We start from the raw sequence: 15,813 nt of genomic DNA on the forward strand, positions 1-15,813 counted from the left end.
AAAGATCTATGACCAAAAGTTTAAAACAGACAATATTGGAGATTTCGGGTTACACTAATAAGAAGATTATTATCGCGGTATATGTAGTATTCGTTTACATATGTATGTATGAATGTTTTTGATAACTTGTTTTAGTCAATAATATTACGTATTTATTTAAGTGATTCAATGCGAGTGAAGCCGTGTAATCATAAAATTTCGTTTTCGAATTCTAAATGCACGTTATATCATAACTGCACTACAATCCATGTAGCTCTTTAACCAAAACCACTTCAACGATTCTACAATAAAGGAGCCACATACAAATCTAAACTGCTCTAATGTAAATGTCAGTGACTTCATACAACACGATAGCCAAGAAAGTAAATCTGACAATCATGCAATTTTGAAAATAACCACTCACTTATTGAAGTATCAAAACCGTAAAATCCATATGCAAATGTTTGTGAATTCTCAATATTACTCCCCGTTTCGAAATTTCGAAAAATCTGAACCAAATTTTTTTTGCAGTTTATTAAAGGTAAATATTTTCCGCGGGGTGTCCCATACTTTTCAGTTTTTTTAGCGTGAAGAACACCTGAAAAATCTCATTTGTTCAACAAAAAATTGTGTAAAATATTATTATTTAAGCAAATGGATCATGAAGAAATATTTATAATATAGCACGAACATTATTCTTTGACTTCGCAAAATTTCATCGATTTATCTTCAGTAGTTTATGAGAAAATAATTTTACAATTTTATCGACCTCTAAATTTCAATCTTCAATAACTTTTACAAAAATAAGAATTTTTTCGAAATATTTATATTACGGGGTATGCACCAGACGCATACCTCTTCTTAATGAACTGCTAATTTTAAAAATCGGGGATTTTTCGAAATTTTCATGGACTACTTGACGTGGTTTGACACCGCTATTGAAAAGTTTTCGATAATATGTTTCTGAGTAAAATATTTCAAACCTCGGAAGAGGATACCAAATGAAAATTTAAGATAAACGTTAGCTTTACATCATGTCCAGTTTGAATAGATTCAATAATTACTTTTTGGACTTGTCAACTCACTGTTGTTTTTTATGTCATGTAGAAAGGCGGAGAAAGGACAAAATGCGTAAGCATTAATTTATAAAAATTGATGACAAAATTCAACATTCGAATTGTACTGCCTTTGTACAGTTTCAAATTCAATCCTTCTTATTGACTTTAGAACACAAAACAGATTTATTGTTCTCTAATTATCAATAACATGGCTACAAAATAAATTTAAAAATTAAAAAATGCTTTTAGGGAAGTTTTTTTAAAATACCAAAATTATTTTCTCAAATTTCTAGATTTCAATGCCCCTTTAAGTTGGTAAATCATGATAGCATAAATTAAACGCATTCCGGTCAATTGTTTTTCATCCCACCTAACAATGAACTCATACAGTGTACACTAACTGTTGTACTTATGTATGTATAATATTCTATATATACATTATACCGAGGGAACACATGTCAAAATAAGTTTTCATAAGCTGAAATTTAATTGAATATGACAATGACATTCTGTGTGCTCAAATATTCCAACCCAAACTATTTGAAAATAGCTCAACTTGTTACACGCCAAAAGGTCTTTGTTGTCCTGAGAAAGTATCTCTAAATATTAAATAGACAAGCCACGCGTCGCAATAGTTCCTCCATATTGAGACCAACACCTATTTTTGACATTGACAAATGTATGGAAGTAAATGTGAAATACATATACATATATACATATGTATATCCATATATCGTATCTCATCAGATACCTGTGTGACAGCCATCGTTTTTATATCGTTATACAAGTATAGTATATAGCGTAGCATCCGTTACACAAAATTTAGTGCACCCAAGCGATATGTGCTAGTAAGCAAACCAAGAATAACATATTTGTGCTTTATTTTAATTAAATAAAGTTTAAAGCTCGCTTATGAAGTATAAGTTTGCTTTTGCAAACTTGGCAATCATTTATTCCATTTCGAAAATTAAAAAAAGGTTTAATATAGTTAAAGCTTTCTTAATACCTATAACAGCAGGTGAATCAATATTGTCTTAACAGTCTACATAGCCACTACTGATTTCAGATAAAGGACCAGAAAGTATCGGGAATTATTGATTTAAATCTCCCGTTTATATGGAAGACAGGTAATTTGTTTTTTCTTAGTTTGGTATAACTGTCCTGCCTGCAATCGGCTGATAAGCCACGCTCATATAACGTCGTATTAAGCTTTATAGGATTTCAACCAAATTTTTTAAGTAACACTATTTAGAAATGTGTATGTTACAATGCAAAAATGGGCGAAATCGAATAACAACCACGCCTACTTCCCACATAACAGAAATTTAAATTCCATCTGATTCTTTCAGTTGATCGTATTAAAATCAAACACTAGTTAATAAATTGAAATATAACTTTGTAAAAAGTAGTGCCTTTTATATATGCCATCTCAAGTATAAAAATTGTCAAAAACGGGCCATAACTGTTCAAGCCCTACATACCGAGTATGGTGTCCATGGTTGACTTTTTATAGAAAATATTGTTCAATAAATAAGATATTTAATTGGAGTTAGGAGAGAATCCTTTTGTGATAACATTATGTCCATATGTCAAAAATGGATTGAATCGGGTCAATAGTTCTCTTATTAATTCCCCAATATCTAATAGAAAATTTTTGGAATTTTGCTATATAACTGTAGCCGGCCTTGATCTTTGCAAGTTACCTGAGAATAAATTGTTCGGTTATATCCGAACTTAAACCCTTTAATACAAAGTATTTCTCCGCTTTGGTTTTTTTTAATTAGCGAGATTATAACATTTACTTGAATTGAACTTATTCGTGAGATCTCTTTTTATCGTTGCATTTTCACAAAGACTAATAGTTTTTAGTTTATCTCTTATTGACAGAGCTGCAACAATGAACAACTATAAACTCTTTCAGGTTGCTTCTGTGTTGATTGAATTGATGTGCAATTTTTAGATACTTGTCGACGTTTAATCTTTTGTCAGCATTAGGGCCGGCCAGCTCATATAGCCAAATTAGGCAATTAAAAAATTAGAATTATCATTAACTCAGTGTAGATTGACAGATATATAGTAGATGCAACAGATTTATACAACAAAGATATTGGCTGCTTATACCTTCCTTTCTAAAATGGATCGATAGATATCGTTCCAAATTTATTTAAGGCAATTGGGGTGTTACAAATTCTTCCTGTGTCGATAGCTAGCAGAGAGCGCAGTTTCTCTAAATTGAAATTAAAAAAACCTAACTGCGCTCTACAATGTGTCAAGTAAGACTGGCGGCTTGGAAACATTATCAATTGAAAATGAAGTGGCACGAAAATATTTATATTACAGTAGAATCGCGAAAAAGTTAAACAAAGTGTCCCAAGGGTGTAAAGGGTTTTCGCATTTGGAAAAAAACACGGAAATAAAGATACATTTGGGATATAATACGTAAATAAATTAAACGTATGACTCTCTTTTACTCATAATAAAACAGAAATTTGGATACTTATGTACATATTAATATGTAAGGGCTGGTTTAAAGAAGTGGTCGAGACTTCTTGTTTCTTTTCTTTTGTGTAATAGCTTCTGACAATTTTCGTGAGCATATTAATAAGATGTGATATCTGATTTCATCATTATTGTTTTCATACCACTTTATCAAGGTATTGATACAATCAACTGCTTCCGAAAACTTCTGTTGTTGCATATCTTTCTCGATAACTGGTTCTTCAACTTCATTGTCAGACATTTCGAAATCTTCATCATCTTTCGTATTTCGGTCGTCGTTCCAATTTTCGATGTCTTCACTGTTGACGTCAACACCACCCACCTTGGACAATAACGATTGTACTTCTCGAAATGTATCATCGTGAGAACTATTTGATCTAATCAGTGTAAGCAGTGGAATTTCGTCTTCACTGTCGTATTGATCATTGTCCCACTGTTTTATATTTCTCCAAGCTTTTATAAGCACATATCCTAACTTGAGCAGTCTAATAGGATTTTGATCCATGGGCTGCAAAATAGCTGTCACGTTAGGTGGTAAAAGCATTGCCGCAATATTTCCATCATCTGACTGTAACTTATCAATTATTACACTTACATATGTAAAGTACACTTGTTAATCAGCAATAATGCTCTTGGTGGTAAATCATTTTCAGCAGAAAATTTGGGAGCCTGAAAAATATTTTGCCACACTTAAAATTTTAAGTTGATCAAAAAATTAATTTACCTGCTTAATAAACGAATGATGGAACCAGCGGAAGAATAGCTCTAATTCATCCAAGACTTTTGCGAGTTAGCCTATTCTATCGGGTTTTCAATCCCCTTGAAGCAACGGGGATTTACGGATTTACTAATTATCAATGGTTTCAACTCATGCGAACCATCTGCGTTCGCACGCAATTTAACATTTTTTGACATTTTTTAACCCACTATATATAAAAAAATCATAAATTCAAACGTTTATGACAAACTACGTATGCACCTCGCGACACCGACAATAATTCTTTACATAGAAATTCAGGGAATACATAGCAATTGAATAAATAGCAATTGTTTTTCTTGCTAAACAAACGGTTGGGTTGGTTTGAAAAAAAGATAAGCTGAAAAAAGTAAACCAAAAGCTAACTTTTTAGAGCGGTACGTGGACGCTCAAAATCAGTCAACTAAGCCGAAGGTTTAACTTTCTCGCGAGTTAACTTTTCCGCGATTCTACTGTATTATATTTTTTATTAATTATACAATTTTTTAATTATTGTGTTAACATTTTTGAATATTAATTTTTTTTAATAAAATAGGCTGAAAAATTAAAAAAAACCAAGTTTTTTTTTTAAATTTTGATGTAAGTTGCAAAATAGGCTTAGAAAGGGCGGACAATTTGGCATTTACCTAGGGCGGTAAATTTGTTTTTGTTCGGCCCTGGTTGGAATCTTACTTCTCTTCAGAAATAAATAATTTTCGGTCAAATAGCACACGAGAGTTTTTTACTTTTGTAAAAGGTATTTCATTAAAACTGTTACAACCGTACTTATAAAAGTTACAGCAGCAATTCAAAAGCCAGAATGTACTACTTCAAAAAAAGGGTTTAATTGAATTCAACTCATTGCGTGTAAAAATAATAATTTCAACGTAGCTTTGAGTGACAACAAGTAGTAAAAAGAGATAGATATATTATTTACCATATTATTATACTTGTCATAAATTTCATTTTAATAATTTTCTAAAATGAATTTCGAAATTAAAAATAATTTTTAACATTTTTCTCAAACTGACCAGCCAGAGAAATTACTAATTAAACCGACTGTGGACCTCATGGTATAAGCTGGCAAAAATGAAAGACCAGGACATCTCATTAATTGACGTGGGTTTAAACGGATTAGGTTTCACTTAGAGTTGCGCCGGAATGAGTGCTAAATGAAGTTGAAAATGAACTTACTTGCCGCAATACGATTCCACCAAATTGGTTGCACACATACCTAATAGGTGCTTGTGTATGTGAGTATAAAGTAAATAGAAAAAGTAAAAAAGAGAAGCCATCAAAAGGCAAAGAACAGGGGCAGATTACTTACTCTGTGGTAGGAAAAAGGATACCCGCTGTTGCCACGTCGACGAAGACATCAGCGTCGGGGGTCAAATAATGTTTGTTTAATTTTTAATTAACAAAAGGAGTGGTTGGTGATGTGGCTGACCAGTAAATTGTTTGTGCATGCATGCCGCTGCGTCATTTCGTTGCCAATTAAGGCAGAGGAAAACATGTGAAATGAGCAGCAGTAATGGAAGAAATTCGAGTATTTAAGTAGACAATAAGAGAATAGAGAACATAAAATATATTAAGGCAAAAGCCAAACAAACGAAGATGGCGAGTTAGCTGCTAAGGGTTAGGCTATTAGTTGAGCGTAGCATTCGTTCCATGCTTGTTTGGTGAAGTGAAAACTAATAACTTGCAATCGATATCGGTGTGCATGGTATGATCGTCTGTACGCATAACTAAACAGTGACCTCAAATGATGGAAATAATACTTCCTTTCGTTTTTGGTTTAAAAACTGGTGAATAAGAAACTTGATAACACAACTTTTCCCATAAGCGGTCCTTTTTTATAATCTCGCCATGTTGCTAGATTGTCGTTGAGAACGAATCCTTTCAGCACCTTTACAGGCGGGATGAAAATGGGTGAAATCGGAATAGGAAAAATAAATTAAAGTTAAGCCGTTTTTTATTCGGTGAAACAAATGTAACCCCTTAATAAATCCCAGAGATCATCTTTTATTTTTTTCGAGAATTAATGACAAGACAATTGAAAAGTTTCTGGCCAACCATAGTAAAAAACATTTTTTTAGCAAAATTGTTTTTTGTTATTCAATATAGTTCGCTTCAAGGGTGATACACTGTTTATAGCGGCGCTCTAACTTTTCGATATCATTTTTGTAGTACGATTTGACCTTTTCGTCAAAATATTCCTCAGTTTCGGCGATCACCTCTTCATTCGACGGACATTTCTTTTAAGTGAGCAATCTTTTGAGAACTGAGAACAGGATATGGTCGCTGGGGGTCAGGTCTAGAGAATACGTTGCTGATTTTTGCCATGTTTTCACTAACTTGTGACACGGTGCATTACGTTGTTATTTTCAAATGCAGTCGTTTTTCGGCAATTTCGTCCTTCAAATGGTCCAATGATTGTCGAAGTCGAAGTGAAATGATAGAGCCATGTTTCATCCATGACACAAAACTCAGGTTTATTATGCTTGAATATCTTCGAACAACGCCCCGAATCATCAACTCGTCGTAGGGATTTAATTCTAGTAGCGTCATCTATGTGTGTGGCCGGGACTTTTCAAATCACCTGCGTTGTCTTCATACCAAATACAGGTAGGGACAAACCGAGTCAAGACTACCTCAACTCTTCATAATCTTAATTGAGAGGGATTAAAATGTTCGGTCACACCCGAACTTAGCTCTTCTTTCCTTGTCTTCATAAACCTAATTGAGAGGGTATAAAATATTCGGTCACACCCGAACTTAGCTCTTCCGTACTTGTTGTCGAGTTGAAATGTGCATACGTAAATATGAACGAATATTTCATTTGTTATTTATGCATTTAAGGCTTATTTTGGAAAAAGTCACCGCAAGCAACAACTGTTGCAGAATTTGCCGTGATGTTGGTTTGATTCCGATATTCGAAGAATTTCTCATGAGAAAAGGTGAACAAACTGTTATTAAGCAATATCTATAAGAAATATATGTTAAGGTTTTAAGCTATGTAAATGTTTTTGTTTACACTTATCATTAAGGTTAGCATTAATTTGTTTCTTGTAATGTTCGAAAAAACCAAGCAACATTTTTAATAGAATAATTTAAGAAGATGGGTCTCCAAAACCTCATTGTTCTTCAAACACTCGTATAATATTTTGTTTAAAAATATTTCCTAAATAATATTTATATTTTATAACTTACTCTTTGAACTTGTCAAAATTTCAAAATTAATCAACTTCAGTAGCTGAAAACTAATAATTTCACGCCAAATGCTCCATTTGATTGAATTTAAATACAAACATAATGCTGATGAAAGTAATAAGCGACGATAGCTATTCCGAAAATAAAATTTATTTGGAGATTTCCGAGTTAAAAATCTATGCTTCTTACTCGACGTTAAAAAACCTTAAAATAAATTTTATGTGATGTGAAAGACGTCATGGCAGCCAATTTTAGTCTTATTTGGGTATGCATTTATAAATGTATTATTATCGATATTAACTAAATGACAATTAAATTGTATGAACATGCATTCACACAATATATGAGCTAGTGTTTGCACAGCGTGTACAATATTTTAACAGTGAGGGAGTGGTTGCCAAATTTTACTTTCCTATTAAATTGTATCTCTGACATCATCCAGTTTGTCGAAGAAAGCCCAATTAGCATTGAATCTAATTGCATACGACTATGCCGTAGCAAAGAGCTTAAAAATATCCATATCATTGGATCATGCAAATACTTTTATTGATTTTTTGTATTGCACAACGTATAGGGACAAATATATCCAAAGTTTTCATTTAGCTCTAAAAATGATAGTTGCGAAAGTCAACGAGCAATAAGCAGTGGTAATAGAGACAAGAACATATTACTATATAGCAACTTTCTGGCACATAATTACTAATACATGTATTTAAAATACATAAAACTGGATTATTGTATACGAGAGTAAGTGCTAAATTTACGATTATTTAGAAGTAAAGAGTTTAGTAAATTAGAGAAAGTTATTTTTAATCTAATCAGGTTTTTAACCATTTAATATTTTCAAATAGTTTGGAATAAAACAGAACGTCCTTGAGAGCAATATATGCGGTGAGGATTACACTCTAAAATATCGAACATACAAAATGATGGGCAGAATTAAGGATTATACAAAATCCACATTTCAAATATTTTTTAAGCTTTTTTTTATAAAATTTAATTCGATTGAAACACTTGCATATATAATAAAACTAGAGGACCCGTCCACGCTTCGCTGTGGCTGATACATAGATAATACTACTACTACCATCTATACGATTTCTATTAGTTGCATTATAACTATTCGTTAATAAGATATATAATTTTTCTGAAGCAACTTGTGTTAGTTTACAAAAAAATGGATCATAAAGCATTTCGTGTAATAATAAAGCATTGCTTTTTGGGGAACCGAGGACAATGATGCTTTAAAGAGGAGAAAGCTCTGTACAAAGTGGTTGCCTCGCAAGTTCATAATCCAACAGAACAACGAATAACTGATTCTGAGAAGTGTTTGAAATAAAACCAAATTTTTGCGTCGGTGTGTGACAAAGAAACATAGCTCCATCATTTCTCACTGGAGTTCAACCGACAGTCATTCTAGTGGACTGCACATGGTGAACCGGTTTTCAGGCGTGGAAAGACGAAATAATCGGCTGGATTACTGCGCCATTTATAATCTATTTCACTGCGTATTTGGTTGCAGTTCCTTTCTACTATTCCAAATACTTAGCAATTGTATTAGTTTTGAGGAAGAATCTGTTTAAAATTGTGCGCATATATTCAAGGAAAGGAGGATGATTTGAAATATAATCTTTGTATTTATGAGTTGAATTAAGTTTTGACAAAAAGAGATAAAATGTATCCTATGTCCTTACCCTGGTTCTAAGCTACCTTCCCACCAATTTTCAGTTAAATCGATTCAGCCGTTCTTGAGTTATAAATGGTGTAACTAACACAACTTTCTTATATATATGTACATATATAGCCGGAATAAAAAAAGCACGCGATCGAAATTGAATGATTCAAATATTTGACAAATAAAAATATTGAAAAAAAAAACAACAATTGAAAAAAAAATTTGTATGGAAAAATGTTACTTTTTGGTAATTTTCCAATTTCCCTTAACATTTAGGAGGATGAAAAATAGATGTTGTCCGATTCTCCACGAAAATCGGTCGAGCGGTTTCAGAGGACTTCAATAACGTACACCGTGACACGAGAATTTTATATATTAAATAAAGAATTTTGGTATGTATGTTTTGCATTTTATTTTTAATAAATTGTTTCAGCTCTGTCTGTAACTTCTTCATTCCTTTTCTTTTAAGCCGCCACACGTCTCTTATTATGGATATTGATTTTAGATGGTAGATACTTGGTGACTCTTAAAATTCTACAATTTCAGTACAGATGAGGTCGAGCGGAATAATTTCGAATAATTGACTGGGGAACCATTTAGATTAAGAATTGTCTGTAAGGCACATTATTGCAACAGTAGACCACTCCCCGCCTTCCCGCATGTCGGTCGAAGCGAGCATGAGGTATGAACTTTAGATTTTACTTCGCCTGATTGACAATGGAAAAGGGAGGAGTGTTGAGTTATGAAAATACAGCCCCAAAAATACCATACATTTACAGGTTTTCAAAAGTTGAGTTTTTCTTCAGAAAGAAGACAGAGGCTGGATATTAATTAAAATACAATAAACATTTCCCTACGAATATTACGTATGTATATGGGATTAATAAGCTGCAGACGCCAAGTATTGGTATAATTTAGATTAGATAAAAGTTTTGAATGACTGGTAACATACATACAGATATTTACGTGTAGAAAAGTTATGTACCTTTTTAAATGAGATATGCTCCTAAACCTGAGGAGACATGCATATGAAGTATAAATGCTCAAACGGATTTAAGTCCGGAGATTGCGCAAACCAGTTTAAGACATTGATTCGATTATGTTGAAGAGGTCTGTACTTGAGTTCCTTGGCGCTCAATCTTCGTTGGTACTACAGATGGGTAGAATCGCACCACTGCCACGCCCACAAAATGGCGTTATGCATGCATGTAAAGAGCTATAATTAAGTTCTAATTTAGAATATAAGCCTGTGTGTTTTGAAGTTCCCAGGTACCGAACATAAGTACCTCAGTGTCAATAGCTGATTTTTACCGAAAATATCGGTGAACTCGGAGGTATATTATATAAATTCAGAGATACAGATACACTAGCCGCCATATGCTAAACGTAATGTTATATAAACATTTTCGAACTTCCAGTTGACTTTATACTGGATATGTCAACATGTGATAACTGTATAAAATCAGGCCCATACTACGCATAGCTTTCATATGTATAACTAATTTCAAACTTCCGGTTGAATTTAGAGTGTAAGTATGTGTCGATCGACCTACATATATATACAGGTGTTAAAAAGATAAGAAAGTTGATTATAAACTATTCGATTTCTTCGAATGAGTGATGAATTTTTGCGCAACATTTTGCATTATAAAGTTTTGCAACACTGGAAAGTATTCACCGTCTTTGATCAATGCAAATTTTGGGAGTATAAAATTTTCGATTACACTCGAACTTAGCTCTTTCTTTCTTGTTTTACATAATATAGATTTTTTTTATTTATCTTTCACATTCAAATTATTAAAAAAGATTTATCACTGAGAAGAAATCTCTATTCGTTTTCGAAATTCTTGCTTATGTTTATGTACTTGCACATAAACATATTATCCTACATATTATAAAATATTTTTATGAGATATTGAATTAACTTAGATATTCAAAGGGTTTTAAGTAAAGCTTATTAAAATTTTACACACACGTTTATTAAATTTGTTTTGGAGTGCAAGTAAGTTCCATAAAAAATAATTAATTATAATGAAAAGAAATGTATTATTCTGTTTAATTTCGAAAAACCATTATTTTCAATCCGTTATATATATGGGTAGTCGAAAAAGCCGTTTCGTACCATACCTAATTCTAATCAAAGTTCAAGTTATTTTTTTGTATGTATATATTTTATAGTTATAAATAGACAAATATGTACCATTTTTGCCATTTTTCTGTTAGAGACATTATTCCATCAGTGTAAATCGAAATTTCGAAACTTCCAGAACGGAAGCGAAATCTCATCTTTCCAACACTAAATGGTAAGACAAAATGTGATTGGTAGTACGGGAGATATACGACTGCAACGACATCTATTGTCAAAATACTAAAAGACTTTTTCGACTTTCCAATATTTCGAACTGTGCAATAAATTTTATGCAATAAATATAAATTGAAAGCACAAACATGTGAATAGCTCTACAATAGCCATAAATACTGCAAAGACAAATTGTCAAGTACAAATAACCTAACAGTAATTAAACTCAGGTATGCACAATCAAATTGGCCTGTGAGTTACTGCGGATTTTCTCTCTTCCTAGTAAAGGGCAATGTTAGTACAACATATGGAAGTGTATATGTATATAAATATATAAAAATGTATATACATATGTACATATGTTTTTACAAAAATTAATATTGTTTTTGTAACACATCACAGAGTGATTGAGTAAATAAATTGCTATTGAATAATAAATTGAGGGTGTACCCAATTAGCTTTTGTCAAATATAAATCTTTTAACATATAAACAATTTAGAATAAGTGTTACTATAATTTTGACGGAAAACAGTTTTGATAAAAGGTGTGCTTTAAGACTCGACTTCAGTTTCAAGTCTCGACCTATAAAATTAACAGTTTTACGCTCAATTAAATTTGTGCTTAAGCAAAACCGGGAAGTATTACTTCTATATATATTCTTCGCTATTAAAATTAATTAGAATTTTGCACATAAATTCATAATTTGCTTATATAAACAAAACTCTTACGTTAGTATCCTCTCGCACTAAATAGCATGACATAATCAAGGAGAAAAAGTATCGGAGACTGTATCCATATTTGAGTATTGCTTTTAATTCTAAATGAATTTAGCTTATTTCGACCGTCGATTGGTTTTTGTACTCAATTCAAAACACTTAAATAATATCTCAGAAATTGAAGTACATATATTTAAAATTTGCTTGAGCATCTTGACAAAAGAGCCAGAATCTCCTGTTAAATAAAATTAACGGCAATGAAAGTGAGAATCTAAAAATGTTAATGAGTTACTAGGGCTCTTATCTGACGTTCGGAAGTTATATTTACTGTTAGATATTGTTATTTGCTAACACTTCAATTGTTTTATTTTCAATTGATTGTCACAACTGGTATGCACTTTCCACAACTGTACTCTTACATGTCTATTTGTAACTTGCATATCTGTGTTTTGTATTTGAGAGAGTTGTTTTACTATGGCTTCTGTTAACTTGTTTCTCTCATTAACTTCCCTTAAAAAAAAACTAACGCATGCACAGTTTAAGTTAGTTTTTTAAATGTCCCTAAAGGTTAAATTTTTTGCTCTAAAACAAAGATCCAATAAGTAAGCATATTCTTCATTTTATATATTAGTTTACCTTTCTCAGATTCACTAGTTGCAATGATTAGCGCATTTGATGCATAACTGTAACTGCATATAGCTTTTAAAGTAATATTTTTAAGAAACATGTCTCTTATTATGGATATTGATTTTAGATGGTACATAGATACTTGGTGACTCTTAAAATTCTAAAATTTCTATACAGATGAGATCGAGCGAACAATATTTCGAATAATTGCCTGGGGAATGATTTAGAGGAAGAATTGTAGACCACTCCTCGCATTCCCGCATGTCGGTCGAAGCCTGCATGAGGCATGAACTTCAAATTTTACATTACCTGATTGACAATAGAAAAGGGAGGAGTGTTGAGTTATGAAAATAGAGTCCCAAAATTACCATACATTTACAGGTTTTCAAGAATTGATTTAAAATGTGTTTGTAGAGCGAAAAATTGTGTATATCAAGAGTATCATAAGTTGTAGGATTGCATTGGCAATCTACATTTTTGATTGGCTTCGTAAATCACTTAAGGAATAGTACATACATAAGTATGTATGACGTAACAATAGAGCAGGAGTAGAGCAGAAAAGGGCGCGCCTCACTCTCGATGTTAAATCCTGATAGTAGTACACGTAAGAAAACACAAACTTGATCGTTGTTTAAATATTTGCTTCATTCTTTGCTATGCTTGAGGAATATTTGTGAACTACTATCAATATAGTCCCTATACATAGTTAATTAAGGTAGTAGTAAGGTAACTTATGCCTATTTTCATGACTTCTTTGGAGGATGGTTTTTATAGGAAAATAAAAATGAATTATCTTGAATATTTAGAGTGTTTTATTTGCATATTGAAAATATAAGAAAAAATTTTTTGGAAAGATTTAATACTTTATTATTATTATTGTCACTCGATGTTGGAACCTCGAAAAAATGCACGTGGGTGGCCCGGGTGATTTTGGCTCTTGATTCTTGATTATTCTTAATCTATAGATATGTCATTCTGGTCGGAACTAATGAAGCTAAATTTCAAGGGTAAATAACAAAATGCCGGACATTGAAAAAAAGTATTTTTAGTTTAACAAAGAAAGGGTTGTAAAATAAAAAGTTAGGGGTGAAAAAAATTCTCGTTCGTACCGACGAGAACTATCAGTGTGTAGAACAGCCTGTTAAAATTTGAAAGCAATCGGTTGAGTAGAAAAAAAGCTAGAACTCAGAGGCGACGCGCTTAAAGTTCAACAACTCGTTATAACTCCCGAAATATTTTGAATTTCTGTCTGAAATTTTCACAGTATATTCTCAAGACATTGTACTTTCAAATTAAGCCAACAAAAATTTTCGATTTTTTCAACCCAAGTTACCAGACTACTAGCTTAAGGTAAGCAAAATTATTGCACCCTGCCAGTAGCTAGCTAACTGGGCTATGTTTTTTTTTGAAATAAAAATATTCAAATGGTTCTTACATGAATATTGAATAGATACTTATGATTTGATATACTATATAGTGGCGAAAAAGTAATCCTCCCATCAGAAGATGCAATAAATTTTGCAATTGACCTCTAATGTCAGTTTTGTTTTGACATTTGTGTAGGTGGAGCAGACCCCGGAGTAGCCGTTCTGCAGAGAATATTGCTGCTGTTGCCGAGGATGTCGTGGAAGCGCGGTCGACATCGACCAGACGACGTGCCACGCAAATTGGTATCAGTCGACGATGTTTACGGCGAATTTTGGTACAAGATTTGAAGATATTTCCGTACAAAGTTCAGACTTTGCATCAGCTGTTGGCTGCTGACCGCCAATCGCGTCAAACATACGCTCAAGCCATTCTTAATCACCACCAAGAGGAAGATGATTTTTCATCAAAAATAATCATGAGTGATGAAGCCCATTACCATCTTAGCGGGTACGTAAATAAGCAACATTTATGCTTCTGGGGCACTGAAAATCCGCGTGTAACCCACGAAGAGCCATTACGCCCGCTCAAAGTCACTGTATGGTGTGATGTTTTCGCTGGAGGAGTCATCGGACCTTTTTTCTTCGAAGACGTTGCGGGTCAAACGGTTACTGTGAGTGGTGAGCGCTACAGAGCAAAGATCAACGAGTTCTTTTTGCCGCACCTCGATGAATTGAGATTGGAAAACATATGGTTCCAACAGGACGTTGCAACGGCACACACTGCACGTGCCACAACCGATATGCAGAAGGATGCATTTCCCACGCGCCTAATCTCTCGTTTTGGCGATTTGCACTGGCCAGCAAGATCGTCTGATTTGATCCACTCCAAACTTCTTTTGTGGCGCTTTTTGAAGTCGCGAGTCTATGTCAACAAGCCTCAGACTCTTGCAGATCTTAAAGACAATATCCGTCAAGAAAGTGAGGACTTATCGTCGGAAGTTCGGCCCAAAGTGATGGAAAATGCCATAAAAAAGGCTCAGTTGACAAACAACTGTGGTGTCGGCCATTTATATGATATCATATTCTCGACTTGATGTAAAAAAAATTTAAAACACCAAATAAAAAATAATCCACAAGCAGAATCAAAATTTTTAATTAAAAAAAAATTAAAGCCAAAAAACATCCTATATATTTATTTGAATTGTTTTTTCAACCAAATCGGTTCAGCCGTTTTACAATTATAAATGTATACATTTATTGCAAAATCGACGGTGGGTTTGCAAAAAAAGGACTCAGTTACAACCTTTGCAGGACTAAAGGAATACCAAATGCAAATTTTCACTTCTGCCGTGCACCAGGGTTCCGCTGTAGTTATGCGGGCTTTATAACAGAAATAGCGTTTAATTTATATATACATACATATATGTACACTAATAAGATTATTAATATTTTATGTATAGAAGTGCTAGCGTTGGCTAGTTTAAGAAAGGAAAATGAAGTGAAAAAGAACATACTGGCCAGCAAGCACTTTTTTGTCAGTTACGAAATGTTATCAGATGCCGCCACGCTATAAGCCACTAAAATAATTAAATTGTAACCCCCAACTTATTAAAACATGCCCTACACAATCCACAAAAGGGAGACCCC

General features: G+C 33.0%; 1 pseudogene; it reads right to left on the minus strand.

Moving 5' to 3' along the window:
* Nucleotides 1–3,545: 3,545 nt before the first annotated feature.
* On the minus strand, nt 3,546–4,080 carry LOC120781986 (annotated as a pseudogene).
* Between the last annotated feature and the right edge of the window lie 11,733 nt (nt 4,081–15,813).

The sequence above is a fragment of the Bactrocera tryoni genome, unplaced genomic scaffold (genome assembly GCF_016617805.1).
Source record: "Bactrocera tryoni isolate S06 unplaced genomic scaffold, CSIRO_BtryS06_freeze2 scaffold_826, whole genome shotgun sequence".
In the NCBI taxonomy this organism is placed as follows: domain Eukaryota; kingdom Metazoa; phylum Arthropoda; class Insecta; order Diptera; family Tephritidae; genus Bactrocera; species Bactrocera tryoni.